General features: G+C 32.0%; 1 long non-coding RNA gene across 1 annotated transcript; it reads left to right on the top strand.

Annotated features, from left to right (window-relative positions):
* Positions 1–490: 490 nt before the first annotated feature.
* LOC147486406 (uncharacterized) lies at positions 491–4,042 on the top strand. Its single transcript, XR_015201363.1, has 3 exons — positions 491–574; positions 1,727–1,813; positions 3,909–4,042. It is a non-coding gene; the product is annotated as an uncharacterized LOC147486406 (long non-coding RNA).
* The last annotated feature ends 10,536 nt before the right edge of the window (positions 4,043–14,578 follow it).

Below are 14,578 nucleotides of genomic sequence, written 5' to 3' on the forward strand. Positions count from 1 at the left end.
TTTTTTGGCTTTTGTTCAAGATTTCTGGCAAATTGCGTTGGCCACTTCAATCAAACATATTTTCTCCATTTCAAATCCAACAAATCTAAGGTAAATTTCTCAAGGAAATGAAACTTTGCTATGTTTCTTAATGTTTTTCTTCATGTTGTTAGTCAACACCATATACATTTCTTTCGTTTATTTTAAGCAGTACATACAGTCTATTGTTTATTAGCTTCCATCAAGAATTTTAACAAATTGAGAAGTGTAATGAATATCCTGAAGCCTACTTATCACTCAAGTTGTACTGTAGACCATCCATCATAAGCGCCATCAAGAAAGTGAGTCATGTATACCCGCTTTACAAATATTATGGTTGTGAATATTTCAAAAGTGATCGATTGGCTATGTTGCTTTTTACACCTAATTGGGCATAAAGTGATGGAGGTGAAGATGTTTTGTGTGTTACCTTGGATATTTCAAAAGCATTAACCTCTAGTTATCTAAAGCAGGTGATTGGGGAGTCCTGAACTTAATTCCCTGAAACATTAACCTCTACGTATCTAAAGCAGGTGAAGATTTCAGGTTCATTCAGGTATGCATTGAGTTTTCAAACTTATTAATCCTCAAGTCATGATGGGACCATGTGATTTCTGATATTTTAGTTTCGCTAATTTATATTTGGTAGGCTTTATTTCGACCTATTAGAACAACTAAATTAATTATTAATTTGACTTGAGGGGAGTACTCTTTATATGGATGAAAAAGTCATACTCGAAGTTATGGAAATCCAAAAATAGTATATCGATATGGTTGTATTCCTCCAAAGTTGGACTAAACTAATGAATTGAATGTAGTCTGAAATGCATATAGATATTGATCGATAAAGTGATTACATCATATAATTTGCATTCTTCATGGCTTATGATTGTCTGGGATATTTAGGGTATTAAGATTCAAATCTTAATTCATGGGTAGCTTTGTGTTTTGATCACTAATCCCTCACCTATTGGCTTCAACCAGCAAGCTTGCGCCTCCTTAACGATGCCCTTCCACTACTTATTGATTGTACATGTTATAGACGTGTATCAAAACAGTTGCTCCAAACCGTTATGTGCTTAATGGCAATTCCCAGCACATGCATGATGGAACTTGGTTGGTACACTCGCCAATTCTTTTATAAGTTATATTTTGTATTCTTTTAATTCTAATTGGGTGTTATGCTGTAAAGGGATTGTCTCAATTCTATTATTATTTTTCTTAAGTTATCCGCTCAGGTATTTCTAAATGACTGAGTTCTATGAGATCGAATCTACATTCATTTTGACCATGAAAACAGTTGCAAATAACAATTAAATCAATGACTTGATACAAACTCTTGCATCTTTGTAAATTTGTTATGTTACGAATTACAATGAAGGTGAGCGAGCGGGAGACATCAATTAGATATGTATTGCTCTAGATAATGCAACCATGTGTAGAACTGTGACCATGTAGATATGGCGAATGGAGGACGTGGGTTTTCTATTCCACAGAATTCATTGCAGAGTCCTTAACAATAAGAACTTCGCCAAATTTTTGATGATTCAATACCAAAATTTACTATTTTCAGTAGTTCCTAAGCGAGCAAAGCCACTGTTTGTTTATTTTCAGTAGTTCCAAAACGAGCAAAGCCAATGTCTGTATATTATGAGTATGTTCATCTTAACCAAGTTTTGTTTTTTGATCTTGGCACTTTAACTTGCAGGTTAAGCACAATATCAATTATGGGTTTTGGGGAATCGAGGGTTCAAATGCGAAATCAATTCCTTAGATATGATCTCTCTCATTTAAGGTTAGTAAACTTTCATATTAAAACAATTTCTTCCATTCACTATATCCATTTTGCCTTTTGTGGCGCTCCCTTTAATGTTTTCCCCATTTTTTACTCATGGAGAGTGTCAATGTTGAGCATTATTACAAATATGCAAAATGCATTGGATGACATTGAAAGTAGCTTCGAGGTATAACCAAAGTAGGAAAATTTAAAAGTTGTACTTTATTTATTTCTTCTTCTACATTATTTTCCAACCTCGAAAATTGAAAAGCCAATAAAAAATTTAATTGTATTTTTTGGAAGTGGTTATTTCATAAGTTTCATTCAAAGTTAGGGCAATTTATATAATATTGTTTTGGTGTGTAGTAACATTTGGATTATTTTTTCATTATTTTTTAGGACACATCGCGTAATTAGGATTAGTGCTTCATAGTTTACTTTTGATAATGAGTGTTGGTCTCATTTTGCATAGTGTATGATTTCAAAGACCAAATATGTTATTTATGTAATTGTAAAAGTTATGTTGGCAAGACCCCAACCAATGAGCGAGTTAGAAGCTTTGTTGATGCTGAAATTGTCATTGCCATTGCCACTATACGTACCTATAGGGGTAGACTGCAACCCTATTGAGCTATACACCTTACCGTAGGTTACCTCCAAGGTTTAGAATACACATTGAGGCCTAAGAGTTATATTAGTTTAGCGCCTTGAGGCTTATATATTTGTATATATTTTCTTACTTTTTATTTAATTTTTTTTTTTGTTACTAATTAACCACATATAACTTTTTAAAAAGATTAAAAGCTCCTTATAATGTCATGTTTTGTGCATCAAAACACCTCATTCTCTTAGAAACCAAAATATTCCATCAACAATCCCATTTTTTTCTTTAAGCTAGCCTCAAGCACCTTTGAGGTTCGACTCAAGCTTCACAGAGGCAGATAGCCTTGAGGCTTTCATGCGCTCCTAATGAAATGTTTCGAACTTAGGCCTTTACATATGTAGATGGTATTGCTTACTGTATATTCAAGGTACATACCCAACACACCAAAAACCTTATCTTCTTTTACCGATTTTGCGCTATTTTGAGTATTGTTAGTATTGTTGTTAATATATTAATTAATTCTATCTTTAACGTTTTTCTTATAGAGATGCAGTATAATAGTGTTATGATATATAGATATCCAGCAGGCCATGTGTCTATTACACCAAAGATTTAATTGCCTCCCTCTCACTTTAGTTTAAATATGTTTTTTTCCTTCTTCAAACAAATTGCCCTTGCTCTATTTTGTCGTCTTTCTTTCCTTCGAAAGCTACGGGTAGGACATCTTGGTTGAATTCTTCGATAAGTATTATATTCATTTTAGGATTTGGTTTTCGGTTGGAGACGAGTATGCTAGGTGTGGCGACACCATATGGCACATGCTAACTTTTTCATTTTGAATGTCAACTGAGGTATGCCTTATAATTAATGCACATTTCCTATCAAAAAGATGTTACATAAGTGATGGCATAGCATGTTAGGATTTGGATTGTCATATGTATCTATTTAGGATTCTATTTCAAAATTGTCAATTGGAAGCCCATATCAAGTCTATAACTGAGTATCCAGCTATCACATTAGATAGTCCCATTACTTGATCTTCCACAAAAGGATGTGCATGCATGATTCAGCGAAAGCATATTATAAGGGGTGTCAATGTAGCCTAAACCCTATATATATATATATATATATTTTAAAGTTTTATTGTCCTTACATTTTCAGAGAAAGGAAAATAGAAATACAGTTTCACTCAAGTACTTATTATGTAAATTAAATAATTTTATTTTTTATATGTGCATAATGTACTGAGGTATTATTGGTTTTTAGGGTCTAAATTTAGTTTTCAAATTGATATATAGTCGGAGAAATGAAACTGAAAAATACATTAGGTAGTGTAGTTGTAGTTACGACCAAGAAATATGTCTAGGATATGGAGCTAATATTCATATCTCAAATTAGCCAAAATAGACATGACCGTTACAAAAGGAAATGGATGAGGTAGTGGTGGAATCTTAATCTCACAAGTTGATGCCCAACTCATTATGGTGTATTTTTCATGATGAATGTTAGGAACAAATTTTTGATTCCCATGGAAGAACAAGACTTCATTTCCCATGCAGAAGTATGAAGGAGCTGCTATTTGTATACATTGAAATGTGCACAACACTTCTGATATGATCCTTGAGATGTTTCTTAAGCCATCACCATGGTTGGTAAGTTTGGTTTTTAGGTGAACTTAGAATTTCAGTTTATAGGAATGTATTACTGATTGCTTATTCTTTTTATATTTGCATGAACAACTTTCTCTCTGGCTTATTATCTTTGGTAAATTATTGGTGTTTATATCTTTAATATATGTCTACAAGGTATTGACATTTGATATACACTATTTAAGTATATTGTACTTAAGTGCTAAAGTACTGGATGGGAGTTTTCTAGATTTGACTTATGAAAGAAAATGGTCAATTCTATGTGTACAATGAGCAGAACGATGTTTCTTTGTCTGATGGTTTTATAACCTATTGTGTTCACACAATATTCACCAGAAACTTACTTGCATAAATGGAGGATTTACCTTCCAATACTACCCTTCCTTGGTTGAATATCCAAATGTCTTTCTCTGTCGTGTTCAACCTAACAAGTACACATTTTTTGTTGTATATTATGTTTTCTTTTTTGCAGTTGGTAGGGCACTCTGTGTATTCTATTTTTAACTTTAATTTGTTTTTGCTATAGGTAAATGAGTATTAGTATTGCAAAACTTCAAGATTCATGGTTCTCTTTTCGTATGTGCACGTGTAACTATACTTATATTTGGTTAATGGAAGCTGCTATTGAAGAGTAGTACTTATAGACAAATGATAAGGATGCAGCAGACATCATGGATATAAAGCTTAAGGAGTGGCAAAGAACAAGGAAATGGTTAGTCATTGCAACAACAAACTTTCCTTGAGAAAGACACAATGGAGAATACAATTGAATTGCCAAATTAGGCTGCTAGCCTGCACAACAAGGTGTCTGATGTTTATTTTCTCTTTCTAATGAGCTGGGAAAGATGGTATGTGGGTGCCTGGTGTTTGCAGTCATTCTTGATTGAAGGCGGATATGAAATGAAAGCAGCCGGATTCAAACACTTATTATTTACACATGTACAAAGGTTTGTACGTACTTATCCAATCGTTTAAGCGAAGAGAGGACTTTCATTACTCCTTTTTATTTACTGTCATTATTTTTATTTTTAAAATATTATCTCTTTTTCTTCATTAATTTTTGAATAAATTCTGTGATACAATAATTTTCTTGAGTGGAGAGTTGAAGACAATTAACACAATTTCATAAAATGCATGATGAGACAAAATTGTGAACAACAATGACTTGCTTACTAGGCACAAATTGGGTTATAAAAAAATCGGTAAGTACAACCGTGCTTTCGGCACGGGTAATACCTAGTCTATATAATAAAACATCTTGGTTTTTAAGCTCTTTGTGTGAAGCCTACATCGGATGGCTAATAGTTAATACAATCAGTACATCTGACGGTAAACCATAACAAATTAAAGAGTAAGTTGATTCCAATTAGGAAACAATCTTTATGAAAACGTACTCAAAGAAATTACCGCTAACTAAACTCATCTAAATAACTTATCTAACTTATTTAAATTCTAACTTATCTAAAATTATCTAGAGTTATCTAAATTCTAACGTACTAATGATATTAATTATCATAGTCTTCTTATCGACAAACTCTTCGGAGAGTATTTCCCTGGTGTTGTGAATCCTTTATATAATAAAACACAATCTTTATGAAAACATACTCAAAGAAATTACTACTAACTTATCTAGAATTTATTAAACTTATCTAAAGAACTTATCTAACTTATTTAAATTCTAATTTATCTATATTTATCTAAAGTTATATAAATTCTAACGTACTGATGATATTAATTCTCATAATGATGACTAATAGTTAAAACAATCAGTACATCTGATGGTAGACTGACACGATTAAAGAATAAGTTGATTCCAATTAGGAAACAATCTTTATGAAAACGTATTCAAAAAAATTACTACTAACTTATCTAGAATTTATGAAACTTATCTAAATAACTTATCTAACTTATTTAAATTATAATTTATCTAAAACTCATTTAAATTATAATTTATCTAAATTTGTCTAAAGTTATCTAAATTATAACGTACTTATGATATTAATCTTCATAGTGATGGCTAATAGTTAATACAATCAATACATTTGATGGTAGACCAACACGATTAAAGAGTAAGTTGATTCCAATTATGAAACAATCTTTATGAAAACGTACTCAAAGAAATTACTACTAACTTATATAGAATTTATGAAACTTATCTAACTTATTTAAAATATAACTTATCTAAATTTATCTAAAGTTATATAAATTATAACGTACTGATGATATTAATTCTCGTAGCCTTCTTATTGACATACTCTTCAGAGAATATTTCTATAACAACCCTATTTTTTTAATTAAATAAATAAATATTTATAGCATGTATTTTATTTTATTTTATCAGTATTATTTGGATATGGGCTTAAGTGGGCTTTAATTAGAAAAAAGAAAAGAAAAAGAGGATAAATAGTGAAAGAGAAAAACGTGATCGAGTAGATAGAAGGATAGGGGGTTATAACCACCAAACCTCTTTCCTTGTATAGGGGGATTTTTGATTTTAAAAGAGAAAAAAAAAATACACGAGAAAGAAGGGAGGAGAGGAAAAGTTCTAGGTTTAAAAACAAATAGACGAAAAAAAAAAAAAAGGAGGAACCAACCAATGATGAATCACAAATCTCTCCCTCTATCTCTCTGGTTTCCAATCTCAAGAGCAGTTGTAAATGTCGACTTTCAAATCATTCTTGAACAGTCTTGTATGTCCCAAAACAACTTTTTTTTTTTGGGACCTATTGCCAATTGGGAATTTGTTGTTGCTGGGTTGATGGACATGCAAAAGCCTCCTGAAATAATCTCTGGCAATATGACTGCAGTCATGTGTGTTTACTCGGGTTGGTTATGAGATGTTCATGGATGGTTTCAGCCACGTAACTATCTGCTTCTTATGCGTCCGCCTCAAATGAGGCAAAGGCAACTTTATCAGCTCTCTCATTGGGCAAGGGCTAAGGGGTAAGGAATGAATTACCATTATTTCATTATCTCGTTTTGCGTATATAGTATTATATATATTACCCGCAGATTGATATGAATTTTCTTGAGCCCATCTTACTAATAGTGTTAATGAAATATACCGATAAGTGTGACAACAGTTGATGTCTTTGAGAATTGGGATGGTGGAGTTGGGTCAAGTCTTGTGGTATCAAGTGTTTTCTCTCCTTGGTTTAATTATTTTTACCCACAACAGTTTGAGAAAAAAAAAAGGCTGCCAAGTATGTTGCCTATTTGGCCTTGAGTTTACGGAAATTTGTGTTGCGTATAAAATTGAATTTGATTCAATAGTATGTTGTGTAAATTGGCAGGACAAATAGGCCGGTCATTGTGATAATTTGGTCTTGCAAGTTATAATGAAGATCTCTGAGTAGTACAAAAATCCAAACTTCATAAAATGACAAAAGTATACTTATATGGTTTCCTGATGATGTGATCTTAAATTTAGACGTTATACTTGCTTAAGCCCAAAGCTAGATAGTGTTTTCTTTTGCTATTTTATTTAGCTTCTATCACTCAAGGTCTATCTTAACCTTTGTTTTTACATGAACTTCTACTGAGAACAGTGGACATAGATAAGAATGGAAATGGACTTAGCACGACACAAAAAAATAAAGTTTCGTTTAAAACTGGAACATTTAAATGTTCATTGCTCTCTTATCCAAGCAATCTCTGCTTTTGTCAAATTCTTTTTTTCACAACAACTAACTAGGTTAGATGCAAAAACAAGTTGTAGTTGATATTCTGTCAATGGGGCATCCAACCCAATCAGCATCTGAGAATGTTGTGATTTGACTTGAGCTCTTTTTGGTATATAAGACCTTCACTAACTGATCCTTTCAAATATATAAGCGACAGTTGGAACATTGCCACTATGATGGAATATCCATTTATGAGTTTTTGTATTTAAAAGTTCATAGTGTATCTCTGGATATGAAATTTTATGTATATAATTGTGGGAGTATTTGAAACTTATTGTATGTGATTATATATAGTAGAAATTGTTGTTTTCCTTAAAGATACATACAAAGATGTTGATATTTATTGGTTAAGAGCTACGTAAGGCTTGATTCTAATCTGGAAGGATTGGATACGTAGGCAGCCTTATGTAAAGGTGCAGCCGCCATATTATATATTATATATTAGTTTCGTGATAACTATATGTGTACAATGTTAGTATTAAATTATGTACATGATAGTGGTTATTTAAAAAGGTATTCATTGAATGTGTCATGAATAACATGTTGGTGTTACGATGGGTATTCCTTGAATGTGGCGGGAATGACCTAAGGTATTCATTGAATGTGTCATGAATGACCTGTTAGTGTTATGATAAGTGGTATTTCCCGAATATGAGGGACAAACTGTATTTTATCAATTAGACTTCAATGTCTTAAATAAGGTTTGATTATGAACGAAAATTTGACTGGCTGAGATAAATCTTGTTATTGTGATGTATAACTCTGTTTTGCAGCAGGGTAGAATTTGTTAATCTTGTATGCAGGGGACATAAATATCCTACCCTAAAACGACGTACTGGCTTAAAGGTAAGGTGTATCAAACTCATATTTAATTAAATTATCATATGTGTATTTAATAAGTAGAATGTAAGTGGTATTTATATTGTAAGTTAATTTGGAAAATGGGAATGATGAGCACTGTTATATGAGTTTCTTGGAAATGTATTTTTGGGATTTAAATCTTACTTGGGAATAAACTACATGCCGTTTTGAGAAAACGGGACTAATTTGTCTTCCAAGTTGAAATGATTGTAATAGTTTTTATTCGTGAATGAAGAGTTGTTCTTTCGGTTTTAATTTGATATCATTTTTTTTATATCGCGTTTAGAAATGGGTTATTAGGGTTTCGTTTCATCCTGAATTTTCAGAAGATGGAATAGGGTGAGGATAATTCTTTATTTTAATTTTCTGGAAATTTGGGGTGTGACAATTTCCCTGGTGTTGTGAATCCTCTATATAATAAAACACAATATTTATGAAAACGTACTTAAAGAAATTACTACTAACTTAGCTAGAATTTATGAAACTTATCTAAATAACTTATCTAAATTTATCTAAAGTTATCTGAATTCTATCGTATTGATGATATTAATCCTCATAGCGATGACTAATAGTTAATACAATCAGTTCATCTGACGGTAGACCAACACAATTAAAGAATAAGTTTATTCCAATTAGGAAACAATCTTTATGAAAACGTCCTCAACAAATTACTACTAACTTATCTATAATTTATGAAACTTATCTAAATAACTTATTTAACTTATTTTAATTCTAACTTATCTAAATTTATCTAAAGTTATCTAAATTCTAACGTACTTATGATATTAATTCTTATAGCATTCTTATCGACAAACTCTGCGGAGAGTATTTCCCTGGTGTTGTGAATCCTCTATATAATAAAGCACAATTTTTATGAAAACGTACTCAAAGAAATTACCACTAACTTATCTATAATTTATAAAACTTATCTAAATAACTTATCTAAATTATATAAATTATAATTTATCTAAATTATAATATATTGATGATATTAATCTTCATAGCGATGGCTAATAGTTAATATAAACAGTACATCTGACGGTAGACCGACACGATTAAAGAGTAAGTTGATTCAAATTAGGAAACAATCTTTATGAAAACGTACTCAAATAAATTACTACTAACTTATCTAGAATTTATGAAACTTATCTAAATAACTTATCTAACTTATATAAATTTATCTAAATTCTAACATACTGATGATATTAATTCTCATAGCCTTCTTATCGACAAACTCTTCGGAGAGTATTTCTTTGGTGTTGTGAATCATCTATATAACAAAGCAGTTTGATTTTTTTATGGATTTATATAAAGTGGTCAGGGAGAAAACAGTTTTAGAATGATCTAACGGTAATTATAAGTTTATAACACTAACTAATACCCACAAAATTAGGAAATAAGAATAAAAATCCTTCATCAGGCTAATCTCTATTTTTCCTTCAAACCACATTTAGTTTTGGGATGATATGACGGTAATTATAACACTTACTAATACCCACGAAATTAGAAAATAAGAATCCTGGGCCAATCTCTCTGTTTTTTTCAAATCACTTTTAGTTACCAATAAACAAATCACTTTTAGTTGCCAAAAAAAAAATCCCAACGTCTTTCACTTTTTCCTCTTCCTCACGAATATAAGTTACAACATTTTCTTCTTCCTAACCAGTAAGGTAACACCCTTCTTCTCACCCTGTCACGTTTGAATGCAAGGATCTTCCGATGCAATCCTCAGTTTAAGGTAAAAAAATCTCATTACTTCGTTGTCAATGAGTTTTGTTGCTTTTTCTACACTGTTTTTTCAGTAACCTTCTTCAATATTATCTTTTTCTCTTCAGTAATAATTCTTAACATGATTTATCTATCTCGGTTCTCTCCACTGCGTCATGCTCTCTCCACTACTCGTAGTCCCTTCTTGAACAGGTAATATTAATTTGTATTTAGTTTACACAATGGTTGTCTTTAACACTCAATTTGGATTTTGGCAAAATCCATTGATACGTGAATACATCTTTTCTATTGAATAAGATTCATCGGGATCAAAGGACAGTTGTAAAGGCAAGTACATTTTAATGTCATTTCCTTATAATTGTTAAAGTTTATTTCTATGCACATAACAACAAAGAATATACATTCATTTCGGTATGTACAAAGTGCAGAGACTTCAATGCTTATTTTGCAAGATTGAACTAATCAATGGAAGGTTTACGTGTTGTTGAATGGGAACGTTTTCAGTCAACATGACTGAGAACGTGTCTGAGTTACAAGAAAATGTATGAGTGAAGAATTAGCTATAATGGAAGCAAGTAAGTTAGTGGAAAAGTTATTTTTCACTATTTATATTTGAAAAACTATGTCTTATTCGTCTGTAGATGTATGATTTATTTTGTGCATTTTGTAGTTGTAAAGACGTGTTGAATGGGAAATTAAATGCAGAATAATGTATCGTTTCCCAATCCCAAATGTTTGTGTTGGACTCATTTCACATGTTTATTGTGTTGTATAAGTGCATAGTCAATCTAGGATGCAACAACAACCAAAATAGTATAAGTTAAGGCACAAGTAGAACTTCTACTTCTTATGATATCATCACTCGAGTATCGAGGATCAGTATCCTCTCTTCTTACCAGATTTTTGAATCCTCATAATTTATAATATGATATTTTAGTTTCGATAAATTTTTATATTAAGGTTGTAGTTTCTTGGATGTTTTCGGCCTCTCTGTATTGTGACTATGTGTGCACTTATTAGGACTTCATAACCGTACCTCACAATATATGAATTTAGTTATCATTTGACAGTTATTAATTATGTTAAATCCAGTCACAAAAGATTGTGGGTTGAATTGAAACCAACATTTTGAGAATGTGACACATGAAGACTACCTCACACTAAGATCGAAACAAGTAGATAAATGTAGGCAAGAAAGCACCCTCTTCATAAGATACAATTGAGTTACATATTTGGGTCAGAAGTTTGGAAGCTAATGGTTTATATCCTTGGATTGTATAACGAACGTAGCCAGATTGACAAAATATTATATTTTTATCATTGCATTGTGAAAGATTGGTTATGACTTTGTGATTAAGATTTAGTTGCAATAAATGGCTACAAAAGTTCAAATTTCATTGTCAATTGGGCTTACGTTTTAATAGCTAGCTACTAAACTGCCCCATGTTGTCTTTAGCATTGGTTGTGGGCCGTCTTTAGCTTCTTACGCAGTAGTGTTGGTTGCATATATGCTGGATTTAGCAAGGATCTATTTTGTTTTTACTTATTAATGGATCTATGACTTTTACTATTATTATATTTATGCAGGAACTATCCAACGAAGGAAATAAAGACAACAATATTTTGGTAACTGACAGATTCCCCACCCATTGAAGTTTGCAAATTGGGTATTAGAGGCATTAAGAGCAAATTTTGGAAGTTCATTTGAGTAGCAAACCTATTCCCAGTGGTATATATCTTTGAGTGGCAGATCGAACTATTCCCAGTATAGTAGTATCTTTGAGTAGCAGACTTATAAATTTGTTTACAATAGACATATTTTAATTGGGCCTATTTGAATCTCCATGGGCTCTATATTGGTCATTTGAAATATCTTTGTTTGTTTAATGTAATGACATAATTTGTAGTGCATCTTACATATGATCTCATATGCATTTTTGTAGTAACTGTATAATGGACGTGATTAATTAAATACATTGAATTCATTTAGCTACTGTCTTCGAACTTTTGATGTTGACAAAATAAATAAAACTTGATAACTTTTTGTTACTTCAGTAGTTCATATTAATTACTGCTTTTGTTGTTGGCTGTTGACACTTCGTTTGGCAGTCCATTGGATTGCAGACTTGCAGCCATGTCCTTCAGCAGAAAACATTTGACATCAATTTGGGATCTTAGTTGTTTGGTCCAAGCATATTCTACTGCAAGACTATCTGCAGAACTATTGATGATAATATTATGTGCTCATGATCGAATAAGCTAATCTCGCTATGTATTTAGCAAGATTAAAAGCAAGTAAGCCAAAAGACCCACAAAATTTATCTCAAGAAGATTGTCATTGAGGAAAATTGCATTTGCTTGCTTAACGACGCGGATGGTAGTATGCTTCAATGTTCAGTCTAAGTATACACATGTGCGACAAGTTCTCACTAAGAGCCTAATAGTGCTCCAACAATGTTTGTATAACTCTTGAGCTTTATGTTCTTATTGATAGCAATATATACCTAGGATTATAGGAGTTTGCTATTTAATTTTTATTTAATTTTCTAATTCTTATAAAGGGACTTAACAACTATTCAGGTTTTCTTGGCATAAGGCATATTGCCGTGTAAAATTGAGTATGTACGATGCACAAAAGTTCAATTTAAATGTAAAATAATAGTGGAAACACTCTTGATTTTTTCCCAATAAAATTGGGGTTAAAATAATAAATTGGCACGATTTTATTTTGTTAAATTCACCCATAATGACTCGGGTAGGCGTATGCACGGGTTAAATTCTAGTATATGACTAAAACTATATAGTATGCGGTATAACTGAAAGAGTCCGAATTTGTTCACCAGCAGCTACTGCTGGTGAAATCTACCAACACTGATTGAAGCCCACGTGTATTACTAAAACTCCCATTTTTTCTTTTTTCTTTTTTACAAAAACAATATATCTAAAAAACAAAAAAGAAATTAAACTATTTTCTCCATGATTCTCTCCCATAACATGGTCGTACTCTGTCCCACTTCCCTCCAACTTCTTTCTCTCCCGCCCATCCTCCTTCTTCTCCATTCTTCCCCTCCTTCCGGCCTCACCTAAAAACAAAAATAACAAAATACTTATTTTTTTCTTGTACAAATTCGGACTCCCCTCGTTTTATCTTCTTTCTTGTCATTTTGTTCAATAAAGATAGAACCAGTACTTGGAATGACAATCGAAAGTGTTAAACATGCTCATGATTATTATAATAGTTATGCAAGAGCAGTTGGGTTTAGCGTGAGGGTTAAAAGATCAAACAGTAGTCGCTCTGATTCTAAAAAAATATTAAAATGTTGTATTTGTTGTTCTTGCGAAGGAGTATACAAAAAGATCAAAACGCCGGAGAAAAAGAGAGATGAAAGGCGATTTAAGTGTTTGGCTGAGTTTGAGATTAGGTTGAAGAATGAGAAGTATGTTTTGACTAAGTTCACTAGTGAACATAGTCACGATCTTGTTTCTCTATTAGATTCTAATTTATTAAGGTCTTACATGTCAACAGATGAATCCATGGAAAGAATGATGAAGAAAATATATTCGGCAGGACTAAAACCAAGTCAAATTCACTCTTATGCTTGCGCAAAAACGGGAGGAGCCAAATATCTTGACTACACTCGAATTTACTGTAATAACCGGTTACAGAAAGAGTGAATAGAGTATCTCAAGAAAGGAGACGCCCAATGTCTTCTTGATTATTTTAGGGGAAAAAAGAGAGATAATAAATTCTTTTTTTATTCTATTCGATACAATGAAGACAATGAAATAACTGGAGTTTTCTTCTGTGATGCAAAGTCAAGACGAGACTACGGATTATTTGGTGATGCAATTGGTTTCGACACAACCTTCAAAACAAATAATTATAATCTGGCGTGTGCTCCAATTGTTAGTATTAACAATCATGGACAAACAATGCTTTTTGGTTGTGGCTTATTGAGTGATGAAACCACACAATCATTCATTTGGTTATTTAACACGTTCTTGGAAGCCATGGGGGCCGGGGGAAACAGCTAAAAACTATTTTCACTGATCAAGCTATGGCCATTTCTAATGCAATTGATGATGTATTCTCAGATAATAGTCATCAACTTTGTCTTTGGCACCTACGTATGAATGCTCTAAAGAATCTGGCAAAAAAGTTTAATCAGTTCGAAAAATTTTATACGATGTTCAAGAAATGCATATATGAACCAGAGACTGTGAGTGAATTTGAAGAGAATTGGAAAGCCATGCTTAA

This window comes from Coptis chinensis, chromosome 7 (assembly GCF_015680905.1).
Source record: "Coptis chinensis isolate HL-2020 chromosome 7, ASM1568090v1, whole genome shotgun sequence".
In the NCBI taxonomy this organism is placed as follows: domain Eukaryota; kingdom Viridiplantae; phylum Streptophyta; class Magnoliopsida; order Ranunculales; family Ranunculaceae; genus Coptis; species Coptis chinensis.